General features: G+C 41.0%; 1 protein-coding gene across 1 annotated transcript in view; it reads left to right on the top strand.

Moving 5' to 3' along the window:
* Positions 1-26,579, top strand: part of LOC120246756 — a 619,236-nt gene extending 592,657 nt beyond the window's left edge. Inside the window, exon 4 of the mRNA XM_039254381.1 lies at positions 26,519-26,579. The gene's annotated coding sequence lies outside the window, so the exon portion shown is untranslated. The remainder of the gene's footprint in view (positions 1-26,518) is intronic.
* Positions 26,580-27,073: the final 494 nt, after the last annotated feature.

The raw sequence follows: 27,073 nt of genomic DNA, 5'->3' as shown, positions 1-27,073 counted from the left end.
CTGTTTTGCTGGGGATCCTCCAGACTAGCCGAGAATTAAACCCCACTGTTGGATGTCAGTGAAAGTTCGATATTCACTTGAGAAAGATTTGTCAATGTTCCAGTGATTCCTTTGGGAGGAAGCATAAGGAATGTGGTCATATTGTCCCAGATTTTTCTATGTCATCTCTGTTAATACTCATAGACACACACACACACACACTCACACACAAGAATTTCCTGAATGTCACACTGATTTTTGATGGTAAACAGAAGTGCGGAAGTCAGGACAAATGACAGACGTGAAAAGTGAGGACCAGAGACAAGTGGGGACCCGGGAGATGAAGTAAAACTGCGTGTGTTGTTGCTCAGCTTCTAACCCGTTTCCCTGAGCCAAGCCACACTTGGATTCCCACAGTGCCGAAGTGGAGATGGGTGTCACACAGTCAGAAATCAGTCAGCAGTCATAGCAAGTTAATGATTATTCAACCCTGAGGATTATAAATCAAGTCGTTTTTAATTAAACAAAATTAATTATGTCAAGACACAAAGGCATTAGTGCATTTTTAAGACAAATTTCAAATGAGTGTCATATATTGAGACTTTAATTGTCAGTTTAGAAATGCTGTTGTTTTCAGATCCTTTCAGGAAAAGGCTATTTTAGCCAGCCCTAAAACATCGATGGTTAAATCAAAGCTCTCCTTGAGAAGTAAAGAAAAGACCATCATCACCCAACTGTATAGTAGGTAGAGAATTTGAAAAGTATTTTTCTAATCAGTCCTTCACAGATGAAAGTAATTTACACTAATATATTTTTGTAGTTGATTATTTTTGCTTGAAATATGCTGCTAATGAAAACAAACAAACCAGTATTTAGCACTTACTGAGAGCCTCTTACATGCTAAACAATGTGCTAAGTGTCTAACATGATTATATTATTTAATACTCATCAACTGATTAAGTTTTTTTTAATTTTTTTAATGTTTTTTTTTTACTTATTTCTAGGAAAGAGAGAGAGCGTGAGCAGGGGAGGGTCAGAGAGAGAGGGAGTCACAGACTGAAACAGGCTCCAGGCTCTGAGCTGGCAGTCAGCACAGAGCCCGACGCGGGGCTCCAACCCACGAACCGCGAGATCATGACCTAAGCGAAAGTCGGACGCTTAACCGACTAAGCCACCCAGGCGCCCCCTGATTAAGTTTTAAGATGCTCTTTTTATACCCATTTATACAAGAAAGACTGCAGGTAAGAGAGATCGCTCCAGTCTGCCTTTTGTATGATACACGCTTGGGCACCTACCCCACTGGATCCCCTCACCTCCCCGTCTACTTGCTATAAATTGTTAGGATTCCTACTCCAATTTAAAATGTCTGTGAGTATATCATTTATACGCACGAAGGTGGCCCTACTGACCGTGAGAATGACAACGTGCAAGTGTGTGTTTTAGCATTTTGTGAGCGCTCATTCGTATGTACTGCTAAGGCACGGGCAGAAGAGGAATAAATGAACGATTGAAGCCAGGTTGTGAAGGATACAGGGAGGCCTATGAGTGCATTCTAGAACCTGAAGAATAGCAAGTTTATGGGGCGCCTGGGTGGCTCGGTGGGTTAAGCATCCCATTCCTGATTTCTGCTCGGGTCCTGATCTCAGGGTTCAGGGGACTGAGCCCTGCATCCGGTTCTCTGCCAACAGCGTGGAGCCTGCTTGGGATTCTCTCCCTCCCTCTCTGCCTTTCCCCTGCTTCTGTGCTCCTCTCTCTCTCTCTCTCTCTCTCTCTCTCAAAAATAAATAAGCTTAAAAAAAATCAAGTTTATAACAACAATACAACGACTTGAGGACTCCTGAGGACAAAGGGCTAATGGGAAACCCTACAAATCCAAACAACAGTAAGACCACCCCTATTCCAGGTGAGGAATCCCAGATTCCTGGCTCAGTTAATTCGTTTGACACCCCCTCCCCTTGGTCAGGTCAACCCCAAGAGAAGAATGCCACAGCTGGCCTCACTGTGCGATGCCAAGAACACCCAAAACCCAACGTGCTCGCTTAGTTGCTCAAACTGCTGGATCCCATGTGGGGCCATCTGCCTTTCAGAGTAGGAATCAAGGGAAACAATTCAGACCGAACACACTGTCTCTCCCTGTCTCTTTAATTATGTTGTTGATTTCTCATTGGATGGAGATTTATTTAAAAATTTTAAAAAGGAAACCATATTTCTAAACTTTATGTATTCTAAAGTTTGTTTCCTGTTTTAAAGAGGCATTTTGCCCCTTACAAAATTATTTTTAAAAATGTAAATTACCCTTATTTTTATCTAGTACTTCTTGGCCTCATTTTTTCATTTAAGTATTTTTTTTTTCATCTGGGGTTTATTTTGATCTCAGGACAGAGTCGAGATTTAGCAGTATTGTTGCTTTTGGATAGCTAATTGTCACAAAATAATTTATTCAATACTCTTATCTTTTCCCCTCCCTTTTTTTAAAAAATATTTTTATTTATTTCTAGGAAAGAGAGAGAGAGAGACAGCGTGAGCAGGGGAAGGTCAGAGAGAGAGGGAGACACAGACTCTGAAACAGGCTCCAGGCTCTGAGCTGGCAGTCAGCACAGAGCCCGACGCGGGGCTCGAACCCACGAACCGCGAGATCATGACCTAAGCGAAAGTCGGACGCTTAACCGACTAAGCCACCCAGGCGCCCCTCCCTTCACTTTTAAGTACCAGTTTTATCACATGCTTAATCCCTCTATGATTCTGTATCTATTTATGGATAGTTCATTCAGTTCCATTGATGAGATCATCTATTCCCAGCCGGTAGCATGCTGATTTCATTACTGTAGCTTTATAACTTATTTAAATATCTGGTTGAATTAGTTCCTCATCTTTAGTCAGAAAAATTCTGAAGAAGATTTTTAAACAAGATTTACAAGATTGCTTCTTGCATTTGAATTTCAATAACCAACTTCCTCAGAGCCTTAAAAATCCTGATACATTTCATTAAATGCTGGTGTTTGTTACAGTAACACTTAAGTTGTTTCTTTTAGATTTTTATTCATGTGTATCCTTGTAGAGAGATTATATCTTTGTTTTACAGTTTTGTTACTCTCTATTTAATTATTATTCCCTCTCTTCCATAGAAAAGACACAATTTTTCCTCTATAGGATTAAATATATGTGGGCTGGCTGAAGATACAAGGTATATAGAGAGACATAGTGAGAAACGACCCAGTTTAGAACATCCCATTTTTTGTTTTGTGGTCAAAACAAAAACTCTCTCCCCACTCCTACTCCTGAGCAGAATAATGAAAAGCAACTGAGGTTTTATTTGGTAAGTTGCAAGTATCTAGTTTCTACCATGAGAATGAAGGTCGATACAGATGGAAGCCCTGAAGTAAACACATGTGTAATATACATGCACACATCCGGGGATTTGAGATCTGTGGTAGGCCTCAGAGGGTTAAAGCCTGCATACTCCCCACCTATTCTCGGACTTACCCAAGAATAAAGGAATCATAGTGACTTTGCTTTTGTCAAGACTCAAAAAAATCAGGAGTAATCTAAGACTGATAAATTAAACACAAACCCAGGGAGATCATATTGCCTAGGTGTTTGTATTTCCTTAAAAACACCATGTTGTAGTGTTTAAATGAACATATGAATACACATCACTGTATTATAATGTCATAATAGCTTTTCTTCGCCATGTGAAGATCCAGCAGGCCACCTATCTAGTTTTACTTCTCCCGTTATGCAAAACTAGGATGCAGTCCTTGGACCACGGTGGGCAGACTCAGGACCTAAGCTGGGCCAGGCAGAGTCGCATCCTAGGGAGTCTGACCCTAGCATAGAAAGAAAACGTGTGAACCACAGAAGCAGTGAGGACGTTAGCTCCCGAGGCCGCCAGTGCGAATAACTTGTACAGCCTCGCCAAACTGAGCTTGCTCAGTGAGGCATGTCTGAGTTTTTTCACTACGCCCGCCCCCTCCTCTTTCGTTTGGCTTCAATTAGCTATGACTTGCAATTAAAAAAGCAAACAAACACAAAAAGCCCTAGGTAAACCTAGGCAGTGGCTAGATTAATGGCCTTTCAAACCTGGTACAAATCCCGAACCTGTGATTTGGGCAAGTTGTCTGACTTCTTTAATTTCTTGAGTGTCTCCCACAGTAAAACTGCGATTTGAAACCTACCTTAAAATTATAAAGAGGATTGCAGCCTAATCTTGTGTGCTCAGGAGGGCTCCAGCCGACTTTCAAGAGCCAAGTGTTAAATATTCAAATATTATGCCCCTTTGTTGTTAATCCTGTTAATAGCTTGAAGTTGGCCATGGTGGATGTACTTATACCACAAGATGGGCAATACTATTTAAAAAGCTGGAGGTTTTTTGGTTTTGGTTTTTGTTTCTGGCTGTTTACACACCCCTGATTATACCAATAGATGTGAAGTGCTTAGCACACTGGCTGGCCCATCACATGCATTCAACACAGTGTTGTTATTATTACTAGAAAATCATACTGCATATTCCACATCAGTAAGCCTAAAGAAATCCAACTGTTTGTGTTATGAAAGCAAATAACCAGGTGTCATTAACAAATAGGGAAACCGTGTTCCTTAGAGCACATCCACACTGAAAGGAACGGTGGTGGCTCAGGTCTTCTGAGAAGCAGACACCAAGGAGAAGTTAAATGTGCTCGGACTCTTCATAGGAAAACGCCTGCACAACCTTGTGCGGAAAACAGGCAGGAGGAATCCAGGTGGAGAGTGGGGGGCAGGGGGCGGAACGGGCAACAGACTGGGAGGCAAGTGCACCTGCTTGAAGGACGAGGGGAAAGGGTGGATGGAAGCCTGTTAGACTGCAGGAATCTCCAAACACCCGAAGGGCCATTGCTCACTGGCGCCCCCTGCCGTTGGAGTTCAGCCAGGCACATTCTCCAAACTGCTTCAGGAAGTAATTAGTGTCTTGTTCCAGAGCTTCAAAGATCCTGCAGATGTTGCCAACTCTATGTTTTTTTAAGTTTGTTTCCTCCAGTTCATCTCACACGAGCTTTCTTAATATCTGAACCGGCACTGAAAATCTCCTGCTTAGTAATTTTGCCTGTTGAATGAAAAAATTTAAACTCTATACTGGCATTCTAGATTTCTTATCTTCTCCTCGGTGTATACAGTTTATCACTTTTTACCCTGTGTCCTAGAGGTAACTGTTTATATAATGAAGGTTATGGCCTATATGGTTATTTGGGGAAATGATGGGTTGAACAAAAGTTAATGGCTTAACTTACTCAAGGCCTCAGTGCAAGTGAATTTTTAAGAGGGCTATGCCATCTGACATGTTTCAAGACTAGTGGCCTACCCAAAGCACTTGTGTGTAAATCAGTCTGATATGATTTGTTGTTCCCTACAGAGACCAAGGCTGTCAAGTGCACCTCCTTTTGTACATGAATTCATCATCATGTCAGTATCTTTGCCAGGCTCTTCCTTCATCCTGATTCAAGTATATACACAGATTTTGATGTAAGATGGACCTTCATAGAGGATGAGACTTGAAGTTGTTGACACACAATAATCTCAGACAGGCTCCCTAGTCTTTGTATTGCTGTGTTCAGTAATTTTGAGAAACCTTTGGAAGATTACCAGCCAACAACAACATCAACTTGATGCTTCATTAATCATTTTATTGATACTCTGTGAATCTTGCCTCTGATTCTATTATATTCAGGCCTTTTTTTTAAAAAAAATTATTATTTATTTTTGAGAGAGAGAGGCAGAGCATAAGTGGGGGAGGGACAGAGAACGAGGAGGCGGCACAGAATCTGAAACAGCCCCAGGCTCTGAGCCATCAGCACAGAGCCTGATGTGGGGCTCGAACTCATGAACCACAAGATCATGACCTGAGCCAAAGTCGGACGCTTAACTGACTGAGCCACCCAGGCGCCCCTATTCAGGACTTTTCTAATTGGTTCATTTGGTTAAATCTTACCTCCTTTGTAAGGCCATGCATATTTCAAGAGCAGGTTCATAATTTATGTTTTCTGTGGCACAAAGCAGGTGTAATGTGCTATGCATGAGGTGAGGTTTGCTGAATTAAAAGTAGTAGTGGGGGCAGGATCTCGGGAAGATTCAGGCATCAGGAATACAATGGTGTGAGGGAGGGAATGTGAGATGCAAAGTCTCGCAACACTTGAAGGAGAACGATAAGAATATGATGAGTCCAAAGTGTGCGCTTTTTCTGCCTTTTTCTCCCTTGTCTCACCTCACTCTGCCCTGCATCATGAACGCGTTCACTGTTCACAGACAACCAGTAATTGCAACACTTGGAAAACAGGCTTTTGTCTCTAATAGCCCAAAATATTTCGAGGCAGTGGAGCCTCCTAAATTAGCAAAGCCCAGCCCAGCTCAATTTCTGTTAGACTGATGGCCTCTGCCTCTGCGTGTACACCTCACAAATGCAGTCTGTGTTTTAAATATATCATATAGAGATACAGTTTCCCTCCATTTATAGCTATTGTGAGATATTGTGCCCAGGGATATACAGGGGCTGGAGGGAGATTACTAGGATAAACTAGGAGTTTTTAACTCAGAAGTTAAATGTGAACGGAAAAAGGCTAACACATACTTGACTGAGGGTATTTCTTTGGAAAGTGGAAACTAGAAATTATTACAGCTTCAATGTGTTATCCCCATAATAGCCCAGCTGATAGCACCAGTGTCTATGTGGTAAGAGCCTCAAAGAAAGGTGAAGGAAAAGTCACTTAGAATGACTCGTCAATGAGGTCTTCTGTCTAAGTGACAGTTCTAAAAACAGTGAAGGGTCAATTGTGCACTTCAGTTCATGTGATTCAAGAGGCTAACTCTTTACTACGGAGACTGACAGATAACCTTCAAAAGCTTTCCTTTAAAAACAGACTCATTTGACTTGTGAATCTGGAATTAACTCACATAAATGCTAAGTAAACTGCCGTGGATGGAATGAGGTTAGGAATGTAGTAGCTGACAGGAAACGGAGTTCTGCATCTATCCTGTAGACACAGTCAGTGGTGGAAGAGAGAGATGCCAAACCAGGGCAGAGACCAGCCAGAGCCGTTGGAGCTTAGGGTGTCCTGCTCGCCTGTCGGTTCTGCGGGCACACGGAGTCTAACAAGAGCTGGGCTGAACCATGTGGAGGGCTCCCTTTACCTAAATCGGAAATGTGAGAGCCTGTTGTAAAAGTGCATTGGGGGCGCCTGGGGGGCACAGTTGCTTAAGCCTCCCACTCTTGATTTTGGCTCAGTTCATGATCTCACAGTTTATGGGACTGAGCCCTTTGTGGGGCTCTGTGCTGACAGCGCAGAGCCTGCTTGAGGCTCCCTCTCCACATCTCCTCTCTCTGCCCCTCCCCCACTCATGTGCACGTGTGTTCTCTCAAATAATAATTAAACATTTTTTTAAAAGTACATTGAAAGGCCATGCTTCCCTAAAGCCTCCCTTCTCATAGTGAAGGGAGGATTGTCAGGATCCACTGGTGGGTTGAAGAAGGAATCGCTAGTGCTACAGCTTTTATGTTTCAACCCAACCTTATGTACATTCTTCCTGGGAAGGCTCTGCTTCTAGAAACTGTGACCACATCTATAACTTTGACCTCCATCAGTGGCAGAGAGAACTCTGGTCGATGCTGTGAACTCCTCTGCTCTGGGCCCCACCCTATAAATGAAATGAGGGGGCAGGGCACAGGGAAAAAGGGAACAAGCTCTCCTTTTCTAGAGGATGGGATTGCATAAAAGTGAAATGTGATTCTACTGAAACTTCTCCCAGTCAGCCAATTATTTTCTCACAGATTTGTAAACAATGGAAGCCTTAAACAAACTGACTAAATTGGTATTTTGGCATCATATTTCTGTCTGTAAAACATAGTCGTGTGCATGTTTGAAGTTCTAAGACCGTCTGTGGTGTTCTAATGTACAAACATGTTTCTTTATAAAGATATAGAGAAACATACAGAATGAGCTCCTAGACACAGAGAGTGGGAAAAGTCCCCAAGTACATGAACTGTAGTACGTTTAACAGTATCTTAAACTTTCTGGAGTTTTTGTTAAACTGGAATCTATTTTATCTTATGCAGAAATTGCATCAGATCTCTGGTGCATTGAGAGGCAGGCAAGACTTCAGAGTTGTTTTCATTTATGCAATAATAGCTATAACAACAACAACACGGATGGTAATGATAATAATAATAGCTGACATATATGGTTCACATACTGTGTCCAGGTCTTAACATATAACAAACCATGTAAGCCTCACCGCACAATGCAGTAGATACCATGATAACCATCATGTTCCAGTTGAATAAAGTAGTCAAAGCACTTGCAAAATGTGGGCAAATAGGTTCTACTTACATAAGTGGTTAGAAAAAAGCTTAGGGTGCAAAGCTGCCACCGTGGGGCAGAAGCGCCCGAGAGAGCTAGCAAGATATTGTACTGGGATCTTGAGTAACCTGTTCTGTCACCTGCAGGAAATTACTTTCCATCTGGCGCCAATGTACCTTGATCACAAACTCCACTTGCCCCCCAGACCCTTTGCTTCTTACACACACAAGTTAATGATTACTGTCTGATTATTTTCTTCACATTCACCACGTGTGTAAGATCTTGTTTTCTTCATGTTCACCACGTAGGTAATATCTCATGAACTCAATAAGTACAGAGACGAAAGCCCTGCCCAGGGCTCCTGTCTCCTCCCGGACGTTAGTCTCTCCTGTATTCACTTTTGTGTCCACGCTCTCTTGCTGGACAAGCAAGAACTCCGGACTTACAGTCAGTGACAACAAAAATTAGTCAAGCTCCCATTGCTCGGCAGGGAAAGAGGAAGTGTTTGAACCCGCTATTCGTTCCTTTGCTCTTAGACTGTGATATACTGCCTCCCAGATGATGCGAACATGGTAAACCAATGAGCCAGTGATTTTTGGATACTGTTCACAGGAGGACACAGCTCAGAAGAAGCCTGTGGATACAACGGATATGGAGGATGTGGACCTTTGCTCCATTCCTTATGTATGTGCAGAAGCAATGCATGAACTATTTTTGCTCAGATAGGGTATTTCTCTTGGAAGAGTGATGGAGGTGAATTTTAAGAACTAGCTGCAGGTCATAGTTGGGACCTGTGTATGTCCCGCTGAAGTTTCTGACCTTTATGTCATATGTCGTGAGGGAGGCGCAAATCAAGATTCTGCAGAGTGGTGGGTACAATTTGGTGAAGTCAGAAGACGAATCTCTATTAGGAAGGCCTCTAAGGACAGGACTGAAGGCGAAAGGGGCTAGTGTGAAGGTTGTCAATGCAAATCGGAAACTAAATGATGACAATTTGCACCAAAAGTAGGAGAGAAAAGGAAAATAGCAGGTGCTTGAGCTGTCATGAAGGAAGTATTGGGTTATTTTCCACAAGACAATGACCCACATAAACTGTGCCAAGCCTCCGCACCAGTTAAAGGTCCAGTGATTGGTGATGCCACTTGTAACTCAACTTTCAGAATACGGTGGTGAAAACCCAGAGGAGTTTACAGTCTCCTCTCCCCTTGATCAATTCCTGGTTTGAAGCCTGCTCAGTCTCCTAGCTTTGCTTATCGCTCCAAGAATCCCTTTCATAGATCTGTGGTTAAAATGTTCTGAAAGGGTTGAGCCAAGTATGATAAAAAGGTCATATTGTGTAAATCACTCAAAGACCTGGTTTATTCCTTTTTCCCAGGTGACTTTTATTTAAGAAGGGGGGAAACAGTGTGATGGGTATCTTCATGTGTTTTCCTGCAAGAGTAGATGAAAGCATATTAATTCAGCCCTTGACTGTGCATGTTTCCCAGATGATCAGTCAGAGCTACTTCATATCTGTGTTCAATAATCCTGAATATAAACTGACCTCACTCAGCACCCATCCATTTCTCCCACAGCCTGGGAGCTCCCATCTCTATGCAGCTGTTGCCTCCTTACCAGCCCCAGGGTAAAGTAAGACTGCCACACATAACATTGTGTGTGTGTGTGTGTGTGTGTGTGTGTGTGTTTTCAGTACATATCATGTGTTTTTATAAATATATGCAAATATAGATTCTTACAAGTTTTTTTCCCCCATGGTGTTATATCCATTTGGGGTGTACAATTTAGTGATTCAACAATTCTGTACGTTACTCGGTGCTCATCATGGTAAGTGTGCTCTTAACGCAATCAGCTACTTCACCTATTCCCGCCCTCACTTCCCCTCTGGTAACCATCAGTGTATTCTCTGTATGGAAGAGTCTAGTTCTTTGTCTCTTCCTTTTTGTTTTGTTTCTTAAATTCCACAAATGAGTGAAATCGTATGGTATTTGTATTTCCCTGATTTATTTCACTTAGCATAATGCTCTCTAGCCCCATCCATGTTGCCACAAATGGCAAGATCGCATCCTTTTTATGGCTAAGTAGTATTCCATAATATCTAGATACCTAGATACAGATAGATATAGACATAGTATAGGTATAGATGATGTAGACAATTGCAGTTTTCTTATTCATTCATCTGTCAGCGGACAGTTGGGTTGTTGTCCTGCCTTGACTATTGTGAGTTATGCTGCAGCAAACACAGGGTGCATCTGTCTTTTCAGATTTGTGTTTTTGTTTCCTCTGGGTAGATGCCCAGTAGGGGAATTATTGGATTATAGGGTAGTTCTGTTTTTAAGTTTTCTGAGGAATCTCTATGCCACTTTACACAGCTGCTGAGCCTGTTTGCCTTCCCACCAAGGGTACATGAGGGCTCCTTCCTTCCACATCCCGGCCAACATTTGAAATTTCATAGTCTTTTTCATTCGGGCCATTCTGACAAGTGTGAGGTGATATGTGTCAATGTGGTTAGCATTTCCCTGATAATACGTGATATTGGGCATCTTTTCATGTATCTGTCAATCATTTTTATGTCCTTGTTGGGGGGGAAAAATGCCTATTTTTAAGCGGATTATTTGTGGGGTTTCTTTGGTGTTGTACAGATTTTGGTCCTAACCCCTTATTGGATATATCACTTGAAAATAACTTCTGGGGCACCTGGGTGGCTTAGTAGGTTAACCGTCTGACTTCGGCTCAGGTCATGATTTCATCATCTGTGAGTTCAAGCCCCATGTCCAGCTTTGTGCTGACAGCTCAGAGCCTGGAGCCTGCTTCAGATTGTGTGTGTGTGTGTGTGTGTGTGCGCGCGCGGGTGCGCGCACACACCCCCGTCTCCTGCTCATGCTCTGTCTCTGTCTCTCAAAAATAAACATTAAATTTTTTTAAGAAAATAAATTTTGTTTAAGAAAATAACTGCTTCCATTCAGTAAGTTGTCTTTTTTTTAAGCATTTCCTTCACTGTGCCAAAGGTTTTTATTTTGGTGTAGTCCTAATGGCTTAATTTTGCTTTGTTTTCCTTGCCTTAGGAGACATAGCTAGAAAAATGTTTTTATAGCTAATGTCAAATTGCAGCCTGTGTTTTCTCCTAGGAGTTTTATAGTTTTGGGCTTATATTCAGGTCTTTAATCCATTTTGAGTTTATTTTTATGTATGACATAAGAAAGTGGTCTGGTTTCATTCTTTTGCATGTGGCTGACCAGTTTTCTCAGCACCATTTGTTGAAGAGACTGTCTTTTCCCCACTGAATGTACTTGCCTCCTTTGTTGTAGATTAATTAACCGTATAAGCATGGGTTATAAGCATGGGCTCCGTATTCTCTTCTACAGATCTGTGTGTCTGTTTTGGGGCCACTTCCATTCTGTTCTGATTACTATAGCTTTGTAGTATATCATGAAATCTGGAATTGTGATGCCTCCAGCTATATTCTTTCTCAAGATGGCTTTGGCTACCTGGGGTCTTTTGCGGGTTCCATACACATTTTAGTAGTATTTGTTCTCGTTCTCTGAAAATTGCTCTTGGTATTTAGATAGAGATTGCATTTTCCTTTATCATGTGAGGACCCTCTCATCACCCTCCACTTCTATAACACAGAGGACACATGAGCCAGTTATTTGGAACATGTGTATATGACTTATACTAGTTTTCTTGCCTCTAGGAATTCAGAAACTGAGAGCTTGAGTAGTCTTGGTGGCTTGTATGCCATTGCCTACAGAATTCTACTTCCCTTGACTCTTTCTCCAAAGAAAGAACCACTGAGATACTGAGTATTTTACAAAATGTTGTTTCCAGTGGAAACTGAGCTAAAGTAATGCATCACCTTTTAGCAGAAGACTATTTTCTCCACCATTCTAACATCATTAGATAGAGGGCTTTTCCCTGCTACCTGAAGACCAGAAAAATGATTTGATGTTGATAAGGTATTTGCTTTCCTGAGAATATTGTAATAAAGTAATTATCTCTTGTAGCTAACCTTTTAAAATCAACTTTGCCATAAATTGATTAATACTGGTTTTTAAAAATCAGCACTATATTCAAAATCCTACCAGGTTTTTTTTGTGTGTGTGACATTGGTTTTTAAGAATGCTTTAAAAATCTGATCTAAGAACTAACACCACATGATAGGGCAGACATGACATTAATAAATTACTTGTAGTTAAAGGCTTCTAGCATTTTTCTTTGTTTTCCATGGGTGAGTTCTGAGGTTTTTAGCCTCAGCCTCTTCAGCCAGAGATGTGGTGTTGTTATTTGTACTATCTGATAACAAGAAATGCCACCAAAATATTGAGGATATCCTGATAGCACTGGGGAGCAGAGGCCACCCTGGGGCCTCACTGGGGCCTCAGACATGGCTTCATTGCCCAGGCCCATACACTGGCTATACTAAGCTTGGAGGCTCTTTGACAATCTATGTATTTCCTTAATAAAATAACACCAGCAGCAGCAAAACCTTAGCTTGCACTACTACTACTATTACTGCTAACTACTACTAACCATTACTACAATTCTACTAACTACTACTGCTACTACTACTAATTACTACTAACTACTATTACTGCTACTACTATAAAAGAACACAAAGTAATTCCTAAAAAGATAATATACTAACCACTCCTTCCCCAACTTTCAAAAAGAACCAAATTATTTTGGCCTGACAGAGACAAACTGAATGTAAGGAATGACTTTCCTGATTACGTGGACACGGGGACGGGTGCAGAGGCTGAGACTGAGGCCTCCTGCAATCACCTGTATCCTTTTTAAACCGAGAAACAGGAAACAGATGGCCACTTCCTGCCCTTTCTGATTAAATCTAGTAATTGAGATTACTGAGAAGCCATTCACTACTCCCATTAAATATTTTTTATCAACTCATTCTTTTATCACTCATTCACTAATTCCTTAAGTCCTTTATTCAATTGACTTTTATCAAGCACATCACTTATATAAGACTCACTATTAAGTACAGCGAAGTATACAAAGATGAATGCCATGTGCTCCCATTAATTCTTTAAAACACAGTTTAGCTATAGAATGCTTTCTGCCCCCAAATTAGACTTTTAAAAAGCTAAGTGATGCTACCCATACCACTTGCCAGCCCACCATGGTGGCTAGAATGGTTTTACAGTGAGAACCATAGTTAATTCAAAGTAGAGGCAAGGAATAGCAAGTCAATGATTTCTCTACAGAAATCCTGCCATAAGCTGAATCCTAAGAGCCTCTCTGTAGCATCTCCGTATTTTTTTTTATAAGCGTACTTTTTTTTTCTGCTGTCCATTACCAACCATCCAAAAGACTCCATGACCAATATACTCTAGGACATTGATTGTAGCTACAACCTCTGAAAAGCGAGAGATCCCTGATTTCATTTTCCATGTAGGAAAACAAAAAAACAAATCACAAACAAAGAAAGCCTTGACTTTCCGGACCCTAACTTCTGAGAATGTTGCTCTCAACTAATTTATATAATGACACATTTTTAGTAATGATGGCTCCCAGGAAAGCTTACTAAGCTCTGGCAATGTCTTTGGAGACCCACCTCCCTGTGAGAGTCGGAGCCCCATCCCAGAGGACCGGCTCCCAGAGAGGGAATGACAGCTGGAGGTCTCAGTGGAGAGCTCATCACAGTGCCAGTAACTCCAAATTGAGCACTTAATTCATCATCACCAAACCTAACAGAATCGACTGCTCATATATTTCCATTTTTTTCTTTTGCAATATTTGTTGACTTCTTTTTATTGATCTGTGAAGCTCTTCTGTATACTAAACCATTGGCTGCTACAGGTGTTTCAAATATCTTCTAGTCTGACCCTTGCTTTTGAACTTTATTGTATAAGATATTTGATTTAGATTTAGCCTAGTTTATCAGTATTTTATTTTGTAATTTGTGCTTTTAAGCTCATGTTTAAAAACACTTCCTTATATTCATTTCACAAAAATAATGCTTTCTACTAGACTTTTACTTTTTCAATTTGGATAGATAATGAAACTTAGTGTCCAATTAATCAAAACGAAAAGTTGTCAGTAACATTTTTAGAAATGTTAAAAGGTCTTTAAGATTTTTTTTTTTTTAAGGTTTTTATTTATTTCTAGGAGAGATAGACAGCGTGAGCAAGGGAGGGTCAGAGAGAGAGGGAATCACAGACTGAAACAGGCTCCAGGCTCTGAGCTGGCAGTCAGCACAGAGCCCGACGCGGGGCTCGAACCCACGAACCGCGAGATCATGACCTAAGCGAAAGTCGGACGCTTAACCGACTAAGCCACCCAGGCGCCCCAAGAAATGTTAAAAGGTCTTTAGATATGTACCACCCCAAATCAGCAAAATATTAAAATGTAGCCATGAAGGTACATATCAAAACCATGATTGTGGTTGGTTCTGAATCAACAGAATGACGCCAGGCACAAGGAGAAATGCCACATGGTTTAATTTCTTTCATAAGAATTATTTAAAGATGGGGCGCCTGGGTGGCTTAGTCGGTTAAGCGTCCGACTTTCACTTAGGTCATGATTTCACGGTTCGTGGGTTCGAGCCCCACGTCGGGCTCTGTGCTGACAGCCAGCTCAGAGCGTGGGGCCTATTTCAGAGTCTGTATCTCCCTCTCTCTGACCCTCCCCTGCTCACGCTGTCTCTCTCTCTCTCTCTCCTAGAAATAAATAAAAAAAAAAAAGAAAAGAAAAGAATTATTTAAAGAAAACATAACAATATATCAACATTTGCAAATTCCAGATAGTGGATAAATGATATTTATTATATTCGCTGTATTTTCTTTTTATTAAAGTTTCTATTAAAAATTGCAAAACAATTTTTTGGCAATCTGCCTATTTAAGCCTGAGTTACTGTCTCACTTCGCCTGTAGTACGATGAATAACACGGCCAGAAGATTGTATGTGACAGTAAGAACTGTACCAGTGGCAACCATAGCAGCAATTGTCGCCATTTATTAGCGCGCACTACTTCCCGGATCTCAAAGATTTTGCATTCATTTTATCACTGATTCCAGGAATGTGAGGTAAATATTATTACATATGAAATTTCATAGACTAAAAAACAATCAAAGAGTTCAGTGTCATAAAACTAGTGATTCTGTAAGAGTTTGAAAGTTGGACCAAAAGAGTTTGTCTTAAGTCAGTGCAGAAGACAGAGGTTCTAAAGGTGCCTCCTAAAAATGTTACCCCGTAATCCAGAGAGCAGGTGCCTATGATTCTGTGAGTTGTAGGGTCCACCTTCATATGGGGAGAGTGTCCAGATGGGCCTAACCTACTCACAGGAGGCTGTGCAAGCAGGAAGTTTCCCCAGCTGGCAGAGGAAGGGGCAGGCATCTGGAAGAGACAGAAAACCCAGAAGAACCTAATGCATTGTCACTGGTTTAAACTTGGAGGGGTACACAGGAGAAGGAGTGAGTGGGGTGGCCTCTAGGGGCAGGATGTGGCCCCCAAAAGACAAGGACCTCAGATGTACACCCACAAGGAAATGGATTATGCCAAGGACTTAAATGCATTTGGAAACAGATGATTTCCTCAGCTTCCCAGAGGAGAACCCCGCCGGACTGCCTCATGACTCTGGCCTTGTGAGGACATTCACAGAGGATGCAGCCAAGTCTCCCTGACCTTGTGATCTCCAGAACTGGAAGACATTGATAAGCATGGTTTTAAGCTGCTAAGTCTGTGGAAACGTGTTATAGTAACAAGGGACCATAGATTCTCCCTGTGGCTACTTGGCAATGCCCCCTGACATATGTAACCCCCCTAAAGTCTGTCCGATAGTGATCAAATCAAACTTCCAAAGTTACGCCTGCCATCCTCACTAACACAGATACTACTATTACCATGAAGCTTGCTGCTGCTGCTACTACTACTAAAAACAATAATACTGTCCTGTCCTGGCTGACCGTGTGCCAGCAGGTAGCCACATCCCAACGGCAAAGATTCTAATACAATAGGTCTGAATAGGGGTGGGGATGTGCATGTTTGTATAGGCTACATTTTGCTTGGCCAAAACATGCACATTGAAGCCATAACCACTAGTGCCTCAGAACGTGACTGCATCTGGAGATCAGACCTCTAAAGAGGTAATGAAGTTTCAGCTGGGTCATCTGATCTTGGTCCTAGATCAGTATGATGGTGTCCTTGTAAGAAGAGGAAATGTGGTCACAGAGAGACACCATGGATGCAGTGCACAAAGAGAAGACCATGTGGGGACACAGAAGGCAGTGAGCCAAGGAAGAGAGGCTGCAGGAGAAACCAAACCTGGTAACACCTGGAGTTTGGACTTGGAGCTTCCAAAGCTGTGAGAAAGTAAATTTATGTTGTTTAAGCCATCCAGCCTGAATTTTGTCACAGAAGCCCCAGCAAATCCATACAGGTGCCATTTATTTATTTTTTACTGTTTTGGGTCCTTATTTCTAATAGAAGTAGTGGAAGTTCATTAAAGTTTAAGATTGCACATGTATTGGTTTGGGTTCATGCTTGGTTTAGTTTGTTTTCGGAGTTCGAGCAACTTTATCTTCTCTTCTTTGTTTGCCACAATCCACATTTTCTGCTCATAAAGCATTGATTGTAAATTATGAAGATAAACCAAAATGCCATGCATTACCACCCTCCAAATATACACAGAAAATAAATTTATATAAATCTTCTGAGGAATTGAATATCTTCTAAAACTTAGCAAGTTATTAAATCAATTCTGAGGTTAACTGCATAGATATATATATGTTTATAACCCTTTTTTAAATTCTAGGACCAAGAATTAATTATTAAAATTTTAAGACTTATAAACCCAAAAAGCAATATTTTATGCGATAACTAGGGAAAACATAACACATTCTCTTGGGTCATTTTATTTTCGAAACATACTCTGGTCATGCCTTATATGAAGTAATCAAAATAGAGTACAGATTATCTGAATAATAAGAAAATGATTTTTCCCTTAAAATAGTCTATAAATATAAAAAATGTAGAGTTTAGGGATGGCTGAGTGGCTTAGTCGGTTGGGTGTCTGACTTCGGCTCAGGTCATAATCTCGCGGTTATTGGGTTTGAGCCCCACAACGGGCTCTGTGCTGACAGCTCAGAGCCTGGAGCTGCTTCAGATTCTGTCTCCCTCTCTCTTTGCCCCTCGCCCACTCACACTCTGTCTCTCTGTCTCAAAAAATAAATAACCACTAAAAAAACTTTTAATGTAATTTTCAGTTATATAATTTGTAGGAAAAAGTTAAAACAGCTCAAGGAAAATCATGTGTATGAAATGAGAATTCATTTTTTAAGGAATTATTTGAAAATGACTGTTTGAAAAGCTTCATGTTTACAATTCCATTTTACTGTCATTATATTCTAGATTTTATTAGAAACGCTTTCTTTGGGCATTGTACTATTTTCAACAAAGTGCTATTTTTAATTACATTATAAATAATACACTTGCATCGTTAACATTCATGACCTACTTTTTTCATACTACAAGTAAAAATACAAGTTCTGTTTTCAATAAGCTTTTAATATACTACTTGTAAATCATACTCCCATTGTTATGAGCTTATGTTCAAAGGCTGTGATGAGAGCCTCTTTGTAGCAAGCAGTGATAAGTATTGGAAAAACTAAGATCAGAGGTAGGTCAACAGAGCGCTAAAGTCAAGAGAGAACAGGGTTTAGAAGCAAATTGCAAAAAGGAAAATGCTTTCAAAGTTCATTAACAGACAAATTAAAAAGAGTAAAAATGGACCTGATTTCATGTAGAAAATAGCAATTTTAGTCCTTGCTAATGCAATTAAATGGTTCATTTAGAAAAAATCTCCTCATTTTAAGGAACAGACTCACCATCTCCAGCTACTGAAACATGAGGCATTTTCATGAGGCCGATTTTTAAATACAGTGTGTTTGCTACGACAGTCATGTTCGTTGCAGTTTTGCCACTAAATATAGCTGTACTGGATTCTAGGCTCTTTGTTTTTTACTTACGATTAAATAATGCAGTGACTACAATGAGGTCAAGAGGAACTCAGTACTCATCCCTGAGATGTGACTATTTTTGCAAACTGAAAACGTTCCAAACAGTAGCAGTGGGAAATAGCCCTCGGAGTAGGTGCCACGGTCACCAGGAAGAGAAGAAAATGATACTCCGGAAACTTCTCACTTAAAGGCTGTCAGAAAAGTTTATTTGGGGAGGGGGAAAATGCCTGTTTTCTTTCTTCCTACCCCGCCTTCTGGGTCCCATTTCCAGCTTACTGGAATCTCTTTCTCTAAGGGAAACATAAGCATCTTTTTGCATCTAATATCTTCAAGGCTTCACCACACGAAGCCCATTATAAATAAATCAGGAAAGCGTCAAAATAGGGGGGATGTATCTGTCAGGATTTACTCGGAGAAGCAAAACATCGTGGGGATCAGTGGTTTATGCAGGGAAAGGAACAACTGAAAGAGAGTCCGAGGGTCAGAGAGAAAGTCACCAGCTCACTCCTGCGCAGGTGCGTGTGAGAAAGCCCAGCAGGTGAGCCCTCCGGTCGCACGGGCCGCGTCTCGGGTCGAGGGTCCTGTACGGGGCGTCGCAACCGCTGGTCAGCAGGGCGGTTTTCGGGAAGGCCAGCTGCAGGCAGAGACACAGGGGCCCCGCCGCACCTGCCATCACGGCCCCAGCGGCAGCGCCCCACGTTTCTCCCTTCATCGTCGCTCGCAAGCGCACCGCGAAGGGCGTTTTGGAAAATGCAGTTCACAGGCCTCGGTCCAGTTGCCAGAACGCAACGTTTCATAGACAAGCAGAGATGGTGGCCAGGTCAGATTTCTTCACATACGGCCAAAAGGGACTCAGGAGTCCCATGAAGTAGTGTAGAGGTGTTTGTGAGAGGAGATTATGAGCTATATATACAGATATTAATATATGTACGATACACATATATTGTATGTGTATATGCATACATGTGCATGTTGTATCATATGTGTATATTACATGTATATACACATAATATACATCTTTATGTGTAATATATGAATATACATATATATGGTATATATACACATTGATAAATAAATGTGCATTTTTCATGGAAGGTGTTTCAGACCTATCCGCAGCTTATACCAGACACTTGAAGTACAAAAAGATTTGAAACCACTTCTAAACGGTCTTTTTTTCGCAAGTACAACATCTATCATTTGCCAGATCACGCATAACTGGTGACAGAGCAGTAATTCAGTTTTTATATTTTAACACTTTGTTTTTATTGTGTGCATGCAACGAAAGAAGATCTAGGGTTTTTAAGTTAAAAAGAAATTATTTTCTTGCTTTTGAGAAATAACTAAAGTACATAGACTAGCAAGGATATTTACATGTAAGTTTTCGTAATACTGGAAGTGTATAAATACATACGTGTGTCTGTAATAAACACCGATCAAAGAGCGCTAACGTGTAGAGTCTTGCAGCAAGAACTGCAGCAACGTGGATGGACCTTGAGGACATTATGCTCATTGAAATACGTTAGACAAAGACCCCTATTTTCAGATTTCCCTTCCATGTGGCACCTAAAAAAAAAATCAAACTCAGAAGAAGAGACCAGATTTGTGGTTACTGCCGGTGGAGAACAGGGTAGCAGGGAAATGGGTCCACGGTTCAACCTTCTAGTTATAAGATCGGTAAGTACTGGGCATACAGTGCGTGAAATCATGGTCATGGTTAATGCCGCCATATGCTGTGTTTGAAAGGTGTCAAGTGAATAGGTCCTAAAAGTTCTCATCACAAGGAAGAACACATTATTTTATTTTTGCTTTTCATCTATAGGAGATGATGGTGGTTACCCAAACGCTGCGGTAATCATTTCACAATATAAATTGCAAGTCATCGTGCTGTACAGCTTCAGACTAAAAAGTGCTAAGTGTCAATTATGTCTTAATAAAACAGAGAAAGAATAAAAATAAAATAAGATAATTTGGGGGGCCTGAGCTCCGCAGGAGTTTTCTTAAAAAGAAGAAAAGAGAAAGAAGGGAATTCTGCAATATGTAAAATCATGGATGAGCCTTGATGACATGGTGCTAAGTAAAATAAGGAAATAACAGAAGGACATATACTGCATGATCCCACTTGCATGAAGCATCTAAAATAATCTAATAGAATCAGAGTAAAATGTTTGCTGCCAGGGGCTATGGAAAGGGGAAATGGAGAGTTGCTAATCAATGGGCATAAAGTCTCAATTATGCAAGATGAATCATTTCTAGATATCTGTTGTACAGCATGTCCGCTATCATTAACAGTAGCGTACACTTAAAACTTTCTTGAAGAGGTAGATCTCCTATTAGGTGTTCTTACCACAATACAATATAATTGTAAAAAAACAGAATGAGCACAGACTTGCTCCATTTTGACAATGGCATTTGCGGCAGTGAGAATAGTGTGCAAAGTGTGTAGCAGAGAAAAGCAGATTTTATGTGTGTGAATATATGCGTATATGTTATATACTTATATATAAATGCTATATATGTATTATAAGTACTATATATGTATACATATGTATATATGTATAATATATGCATATATATTTGGCTTCAGCATAAAATCTAAGGGACAAATGATGTTTAACATAGAAGTTGAGATGTAGAAGAATCTCTCTCACTCTCCAACAACCTACCCTCTCCTCCATCGCACTGCCTATTATAGCAACATACAGTTTAGAATATCAAAGGTTTAAATTGTACAAGAAGGCATTGCATGTACCATTTCCTTTGACACCCATTCTCATGTTGCAGAATAGGACAGAGGCAAAATGTCTGGACTCTGGAATGAGACACGTGTGGCTTGAATCCTGGCTGCATGATAGAGTAGATAAGAGACATTAGGGAGTTTACAACAAAAATAGTAAATTTTTCAGTGTTTTCCAGAATGTTTTATCTATGTACTTTAGATGAGTACACTAGCCTCTTTGGACCTCAGTTTTCTCATATGTAAAATCAGGATTATAAAACATTGTTTAGACAAAATATGTGAAACTATTGTCAAAAGGCATAGCACATGGAATATTGTTCATTAGTTTATGTTTTAATGTTCTAGCCAGAGGGAGCAGCATGTGTAAAGAGGTGGAGATGGGAATTTGGGGGTATTTAAGAAGCAGAAATGAGGCTAAACTCATTGGACACTAGCAGGAAAGGAAAAGAATTTATATAATATGGCAGAGATGTAAGCGGAATGCCAACCATGTAGAACGTCATAGACCACAGAGTAGTGTTTGGTTTGTTATTCTAGAGCTTTTGTTCCAGCCACTGCAGGATCCTCCAAGAGCAGAATGCACGTTCTTCATAAGGACACAGAGACCTCCTCCAAGGTTGATCATGTGTCAGGCTACAAAACAGGTCTCAACAAATGTGAAAATATTGAAATCATGGGAAGTATGTTCTCCATCCAGAATAAGATGAAATTAGAAATCAGTAACAAAAGGTAATTTGGCTAAGTCCAAAATATGTGGAAATTAACAACACACTCTTAAATGGCCAATGAGCCACAAAGGAAAGAAGGAAAAATTAGAAAGGACTGTGATATGAGAGAGAGAAGGAGGGACAGACAGAGAGAGAGGCAAGCTGTAGAACACTCTTAATTATAGAGAACAAGCTGGGGTTGCTGGAGGGGGATGGGTGGGGAGAGAGACTAGATGCCTGATGGGAACTAAGGAGGGCATTCGGGATGAGAACTGGGTGTTGTGTGTAAGTGATGAATCACTAAATTCTACTCCTGGGGAAACTAATATTACGCTATATGTTAACTTACTGGAATTTAAATAAAAACTTGAACCAAGAAAGAGAAAGCCCACTGATGTGAGTGAAAACAAAAACACAGCATAACAAAATTGATGGACTGCAGTGAGAGAGCAGTGCTTGGGAGAGAATGCATAGCTGTGAATGCTTGTATTAAAAAAGAAAAAAAAACGCAAGTCAGTAAAGAACATTTGGCCTTAAGAGCTAGAAAAAGAACAGCAAATTAAACCCATACCAAGCAGAAGAAAGAAATAATAAAGATTAGACCAGAAATAAATGAAACAGACAGTAGAAAAATAGGCAAAATGAACAAAAGCAAAAGTTTGTTCTATCAAAATATGGGCAAAATTGGCCAACTTTTAACAAGACAAGTGGTGATAAAATAAAGACAAATGAGTAAAATGAAAGAGGAAGCAAACTGCAGCTCTTCCCTAAAAAGGGATTGTAAGAAAATACTGTGAAGGGTTTATTGCCAACAAGTTGGATAACCTAAATGAAATAAATTCCTAGAAAGACAGATGCTAATGAATCAGACTCGAGATGAAAGAGAAAATGTGCATGGATTTACAACAAGTAAAGAGGCCAGATTAGCAATCACAGAATTGCAGCTCCCACAAAGAAAATCCCACTCCAGGTGGCTTCACTGATGAATTCAGCCAAATGTTCAAAGAATGAAGGACATGTGTTCACCAGCTCTTTCAAAACCAGAGGAAATTGGATCACTTTCTAGGTTCTAGGACATTAGTATTATTTTAATACCCAAACCAAGCAAAGATATCCGATGAAAAGAAAACTAAAACTGTATCGCAAGACTGGTTCAGTATATGAAAATCAATCAATATCCATTATTAACAAAATAAAATACAAAGCCCACGTGATCATCTTTTTCAGCACAGAAAAGTTTATTGACAAAACCCAGCAAAAGACAAAAGAGTTCTTCTTTCTGAGAGCAACCAGAAGACAAGACACTATTTCTTTTTTTAAATGTTTTTTTTTTTATTTTTTTTTTTTTATTTCTAGGAGAGAGAGACAGCGTGAACAGGGGAGGGTCAGAGAGAGAGGGAGTCACAGACTGAAACAGGCTCCAGGCTCCGAGCTGGCAGTCAGCACAGAGCCCGACGCGGGGCTCGAACCCACAAACCGCGAGATCATGACCTAAGCGAAAGTCGGAAAGTCGGACGCTTAACCGACTAAGCCACCCAGGCGCCCCAACAAGACACTATTTCTATCCAAAGTGCACTGGAGGGTGTTACTGAGGTACTTACGCAAGAAAATTTCTTCTTTTCTATGTTGAAAAGAAGAAATAAAACTATAATTGTTTCCAAATGACCATGTTTTGAATTTCAAAAACCTTAAAGCATTCACACACACACACACATACACACACACACAGCCCTTGATAGACCTAATGTGTGAGTTCAGTTTGGTTGCAGAAAGATGACTGACCTGCAAAAAAACAGTTATTTTTCTACACCTTAGCAATTAATAATCTAAAAAAAAATGAAGAAAACCATTTGACTTACAATAGTATAAAAATAGTACAGGATGAATTTAACAGAAGGAATGAAAAACCTGTACACTGAAAAACGACAGCAACTTTTGAAAGAAATAAGAGAAACAAACAAACAAAAAACCTAGGCAAATGAAAGACATCATGTATTCATGGATTAGAAGTCTAAATATTTTTTAAAATAGTGATATTCAAATTCATTTATAGCTTAAACATCATCCCTATGAGACTCCCCTTTTTTTTTTTTTTTTTTTTTTTTTTTTTACAGAACAGTAAGCTGACAGTAAAATTCACAAGAGAAAACAAAGGATCTAGGACAGTCAAAACATTTTTGAAAAAGAACAGAGTTATGGGCTTTATACACTTCTTGATTTCAAACCTGCCTGCAAGTCTAAGAGAATCTACAAAATGAAGAGAATTTAAAACAGAATTCCAGCAAAAATGTGTACACAAATGTCAGAGAAGCTCTTTGCAGATAAGCCAAAAAGTTAAAACAACCCAAATATCCACCAACTGCTTAAAAGATTGTTTTAAATGGACTACTTCCTACAATAGAATATTATTCGGTCACAAAAAGAAGCGAAGCTGTGATATGTGCTAAATCACTAACGAACCTTGAAAATACAAGTGAAAGGAGCCAGACACAGAAGGGCATATGCCCTATGATTCCCATGATATAAATGGTCCAGCAAAAGGCCAATCCACAGAGACCCAGGGTAGGCTAATGGTTGCCAGATTTGGGGGGAGAAGAGGTGAGAATGTCAATGGTTATGGGGTTTCTTTGGGGGATGATGAAGATGTCCTGGAAACAGAGTGGTGGTGGTTTCACCATCTTGTGAAGATAGTGTGTGTGAAGTTGTACACATTAAAAAGGTAAATGTGGGGCATTTTAATCTCATCACTGTAAACAAAAAAGGGAATTTAATGGGAAGCGTGAAAAGGGACATTTGTGTTCCCTACACCCCCGGCTTCATACAGACTTAGGAGCTCCATCCGTTTCTCCACCCCCCGACTCTGTGTGGAGAACTGGTGGCCGCCTGAGCCCACAGTGCCCTGCTACGCACTGCCTTTGATGAGCCCAATCAGGATTGGCCTGCCTACTAGCCAGGTTTCTCCTAGGAACGTGATAGAGAGGAAAAAAAAAATGTTCCAAGAAAGCTTCAATTCACCTAATAAGCCATGCTCACAAGAATGGTTCCAAGACCAATGGCCCAAAGCACGTGATCACAATGCCAGGGTGCCGATGGCCATTAGGCGTGTAGAGGTGGAGGTACCGTGTAGCTTTCAGGCAGTCGACTCCAGAACTCCTGTCTCCTGACTTGGCCACTGAGGCCAAGGATGTGTTGGAAAAGAGGGCCTTCCCAGGGAAGCGGGATGATTTGGTGGGAGATGCAGCAGGTTGGCAGGTGCGAGAGTGGCGTAGTTAGCTGTGAGCAGTCCCCAAAGATGCCAAGGGAACTGCTCGAGATAAAACCATTCTGAAACACAGCTGCCGCAAGCACCCAGCAAGCATAACCTTAGCTGGTCACAGAGCTAGAACAAAGCCAGGTCCTGTAGCCAGCCTCCCCCCCCCCCCGCCCCCCGCCGACCCCACCCCCTGCAGTCAATAGCACTTTAGTTGCTGGGTTGTGGGAAGTTGGGGAGGTAATAATATATGAGACCAGGAGGCTGGCTCAGGTTGTAGAGGGCAAAAAAGGGTCTTGCTTAGAGCAGTGGGTCTTTATTGACCAATCCAGACGTGGTACAGTGTTTTCACAAGCAGGGTGATCATCCCATTGCATTTGAGCTGGATGTTAGCACTTGTTGATGGGTTCTGAAGAGTGAGCAAAGGGAAGGAATGAATCAACAATAATCCCTAGGAGAGGCGCCTGGGTAGCTCAGTCGGTTAAGCATCTGACTTCACCTCAGGTCACGATCTCACAGCTTGTGGGTCTGAGCCCCGCGTCAGACTGTGCTGACAGCTTAGAGTCTGGAGGCTGCTTCAAATTCTGCATCTCCCTCTCTCTCTGCCTCTCCTCTGCTCACATTCTGTCTCTCTCTCAAAAACAAATAAACTTTAAAAAAAAGAATAACCCCTAGGTACTAGTCTGAGCAAATGAGTGGATGCAGTTAACTGATTATCATGTTGATTAATGAGAAACAGAGTGGGGAGAGGTAACAATTTTCTGTGGACATGTGAATCAGAACAACTACTATTCATAAAAGAATGCATGTTCCACATGAAGCTCATCATTTATCCTGAAATTCTAGGGAAACTTGGGGCAGATTTTGGATGCTATTTGAAAGTCTAAGACTCTGTGAAATCCTCAAGTCAGCCTGCATACCAAGTGCACAGGGACCAGGGTGAAGCCCTGAGCCCTCCAGTACTCAACAGGGAGAAGGGAAGGAGCCCATGGATTCCCCATGACCTCCCTCACAAGTCTAGGTAGATCCCAGAAACAGGCTAAGCTTTGATAATTCTCTAGAATGACTCGCAGAACTCATTGGAAGATGTTATTTTTTGCAGTCTGTGAGTAACGATATTCATGGAGCATTGCCAACCAGGTCAGCTCACTCAGGCTTTGGTGTCCAAAACTGTTATTGGGTCCATGGTTGACTGCACACCTGAGTGACTTTTAGTCTCCAGGCTTTCCAGAACTAGAGCAGATACTGGAGGCCCCAAAGCCCCCATCATCAGTCTCATGGTTATCCTGCCAAGTGGCCAAGGTCCCCTGGTGAACAAAGACACTTTCATGAGGCAGGACATTCCAAGAGTCTAGATACCACCTCCAGTAGCATAGAGAAAAGGCTGGACCTCTCTGTGTAAGGCTGATTTTTACCACATGGAGCCAGTAAATGCACTGAGGTGATAAAGACAGAAAGAAAACCTTGGAATGCCACAGTTTCACAATAGCCAAGACATGAGAATATTTCAAGAAGAAGAAAGTATTCATTTGTCTCAAATTCTATTGCAGGCTTAATAAAGGTGAGACTAGGGATGTGAACAGAGGATAAAGCACCACCGGTGACCACTGGCAACCTTGATCAGATATCTCAGTGGAGTGGTGAGATCCGGAGCTGTGGAAGGAGAGATCGTGAGTACCCAGTATGTTTTTCTTTAACTAGAGACAGAGAAATTGGGCAGTATTTGAGAGGCGATCTGAGGTTATGAGCAACTTGTAAAAGATGGATGATGTTCGCATGTGTCTATTCATTATCATAAAATATTGAGTAGATGGGGAGTTGTGCAAATGCAGAAAGAAAGGAGCTGAGCCCGGAAAGCAACAGAAGGTGGTGAGGTCAAGAGCAGAAGAAGAGTGGACCTTGGTGGGGGCAGGGCTCCTTCCTTCATCCTAGACACGCAGGTCATGGTGATGAATGGTGAGGGAGGGTTTTGTTCTGTTGGTGTCTGTTAGACCAGTGAAGGGTGAGATGAGATCATCATCAGACAAATGTGAAACAGAAGACCATGCTGGTGGATCAACATAGGAAATGCAGGTGTAAATAGTTGCCTCCCAAAATGGAGGAAG

The sequence above is a fragment of the Hyaena hyaena genome, unplaced genomic scaffold, assembly GCF_003009895.1.
Source record: "Hyaena hyaena isolate Hyena2069 unplaced genomic scaffold, ASM300989v1 scaffold_487, whole genome shotgun sequence".
In the NCBI taxonomy this organism is placed as follows: domain Eukaryota; kingdom Metazoa; phylum Chordata; class Mammalia; order Carnivora; family Hyaenidae; genus Hyaena; species Hyaena hyaena.
Note: the sequence above shows the minus strand (reverse complement) of the source record. Positions and strands in the feature narration are given on the sequence as shown.